Source organism: Oncorhynchus gorbuscha, linkage group LG12 (assembly GCF_021184085.1).
Source record: "Oncorhynchus gorbuscha isolate QuinsamMale2020 ecotype Even-year linkage group LG12, OgorEven_v1.0, whole genome shotgun sequence".
In the NCBI taxonomy this organism is placed as follows: domain Eukaryota; kingdom Metazoa; phylum Chordata; class Actinopteri; order Salmoniformes; family Salmonidae; genus Oncorhynchus; species Oncorhynchus gorbuscha.
This window is the reverse complement of record NC_060184.1, coordinates 4,104,682-4,111,180: the sequence shown is the minus strand read 5'-3', so window position 1 is coordinate 4,111,180 and position 6,499 is coordinate 4,104,682. Positions and strand designations below refer to the sequence as shown.

The window sequence follows — 6,499 nt, the reverse complement described above, 5'->3', positions numbered from 1 at the left end:
GGTCATTTATGAACATTTGAACATCTTGGTCATGTTCTGTTATAATCTCTACCCGGCACAGCCAGAAGAGGACTGGCCACCCCACATAGCCCGGTTCCTCTCTAGGTTTCTTCCTAGGTTTTGGCCTTTCTAGGGAGTTTTTCCTAGCCACCGTGCTTTTACACCTGCATTGTTTGCTGTTTGGGGTTTTAGGCTGGGTTTCTGTACAGCACTTTGAGATATCAGCTGATGTACGAAGGGCTATATAAATAAATTTGATTTGATTTGATTTGATATTTCTCTCTCTCTCTCTCTCTCTCTCTCTCTCTCTCTCTCTCTCTCTCTCTCTCTCTCTCTCTCTCTCTCTCTCTCTCTCTCTCTCTCTCTCTCTCTGTCTCTCTCTCTCTATTACTCTCTCTCTCTCTGTCTCTCTCCCTCTCCCTCTCCCTCTCCCTCTCCCTCTCCCTCTCCCTCTCCTCCCTCTCTCTCTCTCCAACCACCTGACCCCTGACCCAAAACTAACCTCTGAGGGGTCAGAGAGAACCCAGACCTTCACCATGCTGTGCAGTTCTCCCAGGTAGGTGTCCCCCCCCCCCATGTCTAAGTCAGTACAGTACTAATGCTTAGTTAAAACTATTATCATGCCACACTGACACACAATGTCTGAACACACACTATATTCAGAAAACTGGTTAAGTAAATGGACTAACTTGCATATGAAATGCATTCATTCACCTATTCCCATTAGTTGGTTTTGTGCACTAGCCCTCTCTGGAAATGACTGTTGACCTCCTAAAGAAGACCATAGTTGACCTCCTATAGAAGACCATAGTTGACTCGGGAGTAGCTAGCCCCTTTAAACTCAGGAGTAGCTAGCCCCTGTAGACTTAGGAGTAGCTAGCCCCTTTAGACTCAAGAGTAGCTAGCCCCTCTAGACTCAAGAGTAGCTAGCCCCTCTGGACTCAGGAGGGAACATGGCACATCTGTGTGCATTGTCTAGATCTGGAGGTCAAGGGACTAGGGCATAGGGGCTAGGGAATAGGACCTAGGGCATAGGGGCTAGGGCATAGGGCATAGGGGCTAGGGAAAAGGGGCTAGGGCTAGGGCATAGGGGCTAGGGTATAGGGTATAGGGGGTGGAGTAGACAGTACAGCTCTATATGACTTGGCTTTGTTTTGAACTGCCTTAACAGTAGCCAGCACAGTTGACCTGTACTCCTTATACAGCAGTGGAGGCTGCTCAGGGGAGGACGCCTCATAATAATGTTTGGAACGAAGAGAATGGAAGAATGTGTTTGATGTATTTGATACCATTCCACTAAATCCACAAATGCCATTACCACGAGCCGTCCTCCGTAATTAAGGTGCCACCAACCTCCTGTGCTATACAGTGTTCTCTTTCAGACAACACTGCGAAGACCAGTATACCTTTTAAATTCAACATGTTGAGTAAAAAAACAACAACACAAATACAGGTACACTCGTCATCATCATCATCACCATCATCATTTCACCAGTAGAAGAGGACAGGGCACAACAATAAGACTGAAGTATAATACAATATGACATATCAACACATGCTGGTCAAGGTTTCTGTTCTAAGAACCTGCAACAAGTATTTGCACCCGATGAGCTTATTGTTCAACCTAAGACCTCGTGGTGAAGTTGAAAACAGGAGGGGAAAGAAAGAGGAGGAGGAGGAGGAGGAGGAGGAGGGGGGAGAAACAAAGAGGATGAGGAGGGGGAGGGGGAGAAACAAACAGGAGGAGGAGGAGGAGGAGGAGGAGGAGGAGGAGGAGGAGGAGGAGGAGGAGGAGGAGGAGGAGGAGGAGGAGGAGGAGGAGGAGGAGGGGGAGAAACAAAGAGGATGAGGAGGGGGAGGGGAGAAACAAACAGGAGGAGGAGGAGGAGGAGGAGGAGGAGGAGGAGGAGGAGGAGGAGGAGGAGGAGGAGGAGGAGGAGGAGGAGGGGGGAGAAACAAAGAGGATGAGGAGGGGGAGGGGGAGAAACAAACAGGAGGAGGAATGCTGGAGGAACAGTGAAACAGCAGGGATTGCTGGAGGAACAGTGAAACAGCAGGGAATGCTGGAGGAACAGTGAAACAGCAGGGAATGCTGGAGAAACAGTGAAACAGCAGGGAATGCTGGAGGGACAGTGAAACAGCAGGGAATGCTGGGGGGACAGTGAAACAGCAGGGAATGCTGGAGGAACAGTGAAACAGCAGGGAATGCTGGAGGGACAGTGAAACAGCAGGGAATGCTGGAGGGACAGTGAAACAGCAGGGAATGCTGGAGGAACAGTGAAACAGCAGGGAATGCTGGAGGAACAGTGAAACAGCAGGGAATGCTGGAGGAACAGTGAAACAGCAGGGAATGCTGGAGGAACAGTGAAACAGCAGGGAATGCTGGAGGAACAGTGAAACAGCAGGGAATGCTGGAGGGACAGTGAAACAGCAGGGAATGCTGGAGGGACAGTGAAACAGCAGGGAATGCTGGAGGGACAGTGAAACAGCAGGGAATGCTGGAGTAACAGTGAAACAGCAGGGAATGCTGAAGGAACAGTGAAACAGCAGGGAATGCTGGAGGGACAGTGAAACAGCAGGGAATGCTGGAGGGACAGTGAAACAGCAGGGAATGCTGGAGGAACAGTGAAACAGCAGGGAATGCTGGAGGAACAGTGAAACAGCAGGGAATGCTGGAGGAACAGTGAAACAGCAGGGAATGCTGGAGGAACAGTGAAACAGCAGGGAATGCTGGAGGAACAGTGAAACAGCAGGGAATGCTGGAGGAACAGTGAAACAGCAGGGAATGCTGGAGGAACAGTGAAAGTCTTTGCATTGTTCTGTTCTGTACATCGTTATGTGCTTTTTGATGGTTGTTTTTTCAACAGCCACCATTGTGACCTCTAAACTTATTGGATTTATCTAGATATTTGACTATATTTAAAAATTTGAGTTGTTCGTTTCAATAACAAAACATAGTTCTTTGGAATGTCGGATAAACTCTTTTCAACTTACAACCGTTGCGTAGAAACACCTCTAAACATTGTGCCGGCCTCTTTGCTATAGAGAGATGCCATTAGCATTCTTTGTTTTTCTTACTGGTGGGAGAAAGACATGTCAGAGGAAAGAAGAGTTGTGTCTAAACTAATGTCTCATGTGTCCCAGTATACATTTCCACTGGGATTTATTGCCACTGGGACATATTGTCAACCATCCATAGAAATAACCACTTCGAGCGTGCTGTTACAGACTGCTACCAGCAGAGGCCACTGTTTGTTACGCTATGGGTGGAATTTGTGCCAATAAACTCTGATTTTGTTGATTTCTCCTCAAACGGTTGAAATTAGGGTTGAGAGTTGATCCAAGACCTGTGTTTAGGGATAACCTCTGCAGAAAGTGTGAAATGATTACAACACATTTCCAGGGCTGGGAGAGAAGGAACAGTGAAAGTCATTGTTTACCAGGGCTGGGTGAGAAGGAACAGTGAAAGTCATTGTTTACCAGGGCTGGGAGAGAAGGAACAGTGAAAGTCATTGTTTACCAGGGCTGGGTGAGAAGGAACAGTGAAAGTCATTGTTTACCAGGGCTGGGAGAGAAGGAACAGTGAAAGTCATTGTTTACCAGGGCTGGGTGAGAAGGAACAGTGAAAGTCATTGTTTACCAGGGCTGGGAGAGAAGGTGATCGACATTCATAGAATAGTCACATGTTGTGCAGACATTTTAAAATGTCTAAATGTGCCTATGTGTTCCTTTGTAATCTGATACCTGTGTGCTTCTCAACTGTAGGTCTGATTATTTTGAGGCTGACGGGCTAGTTAGATTGGTGTCTTTGCATGCAAAGCTCTGCCACAGTGTCAACCCCTCCTCCATCATTCTCATCACTGCACCAGTCACATGACAGGAACAACACATCCACTGCAAATATCATCATCATCATCACCTTCGTCATCACCCAACGCAGTGTATATGAACACACATCATAGTTACACAGACATACTTTATATACACATTCAGACAGACACACAGACAGACAGATAATGCCCCCCCCCCCCAAGAGGGTTATATATCTCACTTTGAAAATCATCTTTCATATTAGATTAGTCCATTTCTTTCTCTGTATGTGTTGTTTTGTCCCAAAAATAAAGTATGATTGTACTATATGTGTATAGTCTTGACAGCTTCTTGGTAGAGTTGACAGCATATACACACACACACACACACACACACACACACACACACACACACACACACACACACACACACACACACACACACACACACACACACACACACACACACACACACACACACACACACACACACACACACACACACACACACACACACACACACACACACACACACAGGCTCATGTAGAGGGACTGGATGACTGGGAGAGCACCAGATATAGCAGAGGAGAAGATCCAGGAAGAACAGAGAGAGAGAGAGAGAGAGAGAGAGAGAGAGAGAGAGAGAGAGAGAGAGAGAGAGAGAGAGGGAGAGAGAGAGAGAGACAGACAGAGAAAGGGAGAGGGAGTGGGGGAGTGGGGGAGAAGGAAGGAGAGTATTCCTTCAGAGAGAGGACTCGTACTGCAGTAGCTCATATAGGAGCGGCCCATCCCTATACCTGATGCCCGCCGCGTTGGGGCTGATGTACTGCAGCACGTTTATGGTCCTGCGGAGCCGTCGATCCACAAAGTGTACGTCCCAGGCCGGGTAACGCTTTCTGGGCATATCTATCTTGATGAGGGGCCCCTCTGGCCGGATGGGTCTCCCGGCCGCATCCACCGGCTCTGTGGACCTCACCTGGAACACAGGCAGACAGGTGTCCGTAGCCTCATCATCCTGCCCATTGTAATCCCCCGCAAAGGCCCGTGTTGGGGTGGCTTGAGAGGCTCGGGGGCCCGGGGTGGGGGCCATGGGCTCGGCTTCGGGGGGCAAGGGGAGGCCCCACAGCAGCTCAGCGCAGCAGGAAGAGGCCAGGACCCGGAGCCCGGGGCCCATGGGGTGCAACACCCCGTAATACAGCACCATGCAGGCCACGCCCGAGGCGAAGCACAAGAAGACGCCGCAGAGGGCGGAGCCAGCGTAGGCGTCGGTGGTGGCGGGGTCGCGGTAGGCGTACCAGAGTGCGGTGAGCACGGCGTTCTCCAGTAGCACCACGGTGTAGTAGGTGACCATACGGTAGCGCGTCCGACCCTCCCTCACGTTGAACCAGCAGAACACGTAGACCACACCCACCACCATGTTAAACAGAATCTCCTCCCACTTGGACATGCAGAAGTCGGTGCCACCGTGGATTACCCAGAAGGCCATGGCGCACCAGTGCAGCACCACGAAGATGCCGAAGTAGAGATGGAACACTGAGGCGAACAGGGCGAAGGAGAGGACCCGGGAAGAGATGGTGAAGAGACGCCAGAACAGGTGTACCAGGGCCCCACGGTAGCTCAGACTCGTCTTGTCGTCACGGGAGTCACGCAAGAGCTTGTGATAGGAGGCCAGCACCCAGGACAGGGACAGGAGAGAGGCCAGCACAGACATACCTAGGGAGAAAGGAGAAGGAGAAGAGTGAGAGAGTGGGAGAAAAGGAGAGAAAAAGAGAGAGAAAGTGAGAGAGAGAGAGGGAGAGTGAGAGAGTGTGAGAGAGTGAGAGTGTGAGAGAGTGAGAGAGAGAGAGAGAGAGAGAGAGAGAGAGAGAGAGAGAGAGAGAGAGAGAGAGAGAGAGAGAGAGAGAGAGAGAGAGAGAGAGATGAGAGAGAGAGAGAGAGAGAGAGAGAGAGAGAGAGAGAGAGAGAGAGAGAGAGAGAGAGAGAGAGAGAGAGAGAGAGAGAGAGAGAGAGAGAGAGAGAGAGAGAGAGAGAGAGAGAGAGAGCACCAGAAGGCAGATAGATAAAGATGGAGAGAAAGAGAGAGAGAGAGAGAGAGAGAGAGAGAGAGAGAGAGAGAGAGAGAGAGAGAGAGAGAGAGAGAGAGAGGAGATAGATAAAGATGGAGATAAAGATGGAGAGAAAGAGAGAGAGAGAGAGAGAGAGAGAGCACCAGAAGGCAGATAGATAAAGATGGAGAGAAAGAGAGACAGAGAGAGAGCACCAGAGAGATAGATAAAGATGGAGAGAAGGCAGATAGATAAAGATGAGGGAGAGAAGAGAGAGACACAGAGAGAGAGAGAGAGAGAGAGAGAGAGAGAGAGAGAGAGAGAGAGAGAGAGAGAGAGAGAGAGAGAGAGAGAGAGAGAGAGAGAGAGAGAGAGAGAGAGAGAGCACCAGAAGGCAGATAGATAAAGATGGAGAGAAAGAGAGACAGAGAGAGAGAGAGAGAGAATAAAAGGTGACTGTTTCTGTGTGACAGGGCAGGTGTTGTTCTGTAAGTCCAGTAAGGATGTTTAGAGCCGAGCAGAGAGCTGGAGCATCAATGTCTGCAGGACAGTCAAACTGTTTTCCACTCATAATGAATAATTCATCTCCACACATTCAATTTCATTTATAACCTGAACCAACGGACAATCAAATTAATCACGTAA

At 49.3% G+C, this 6,499-nt stretch overlaps 1 pseudogene; it reads right to left on the bottom strand.

Annotated features, from left to right (window-relative positions):
- Positions 1-4,353: 4,353 nt before the first annotated feature.
- Positions 4,354-6,499, bottom strand: part of LOC123991540 — a 162,873-nt pseudogene continuing 160,727 nt past the window's right edge.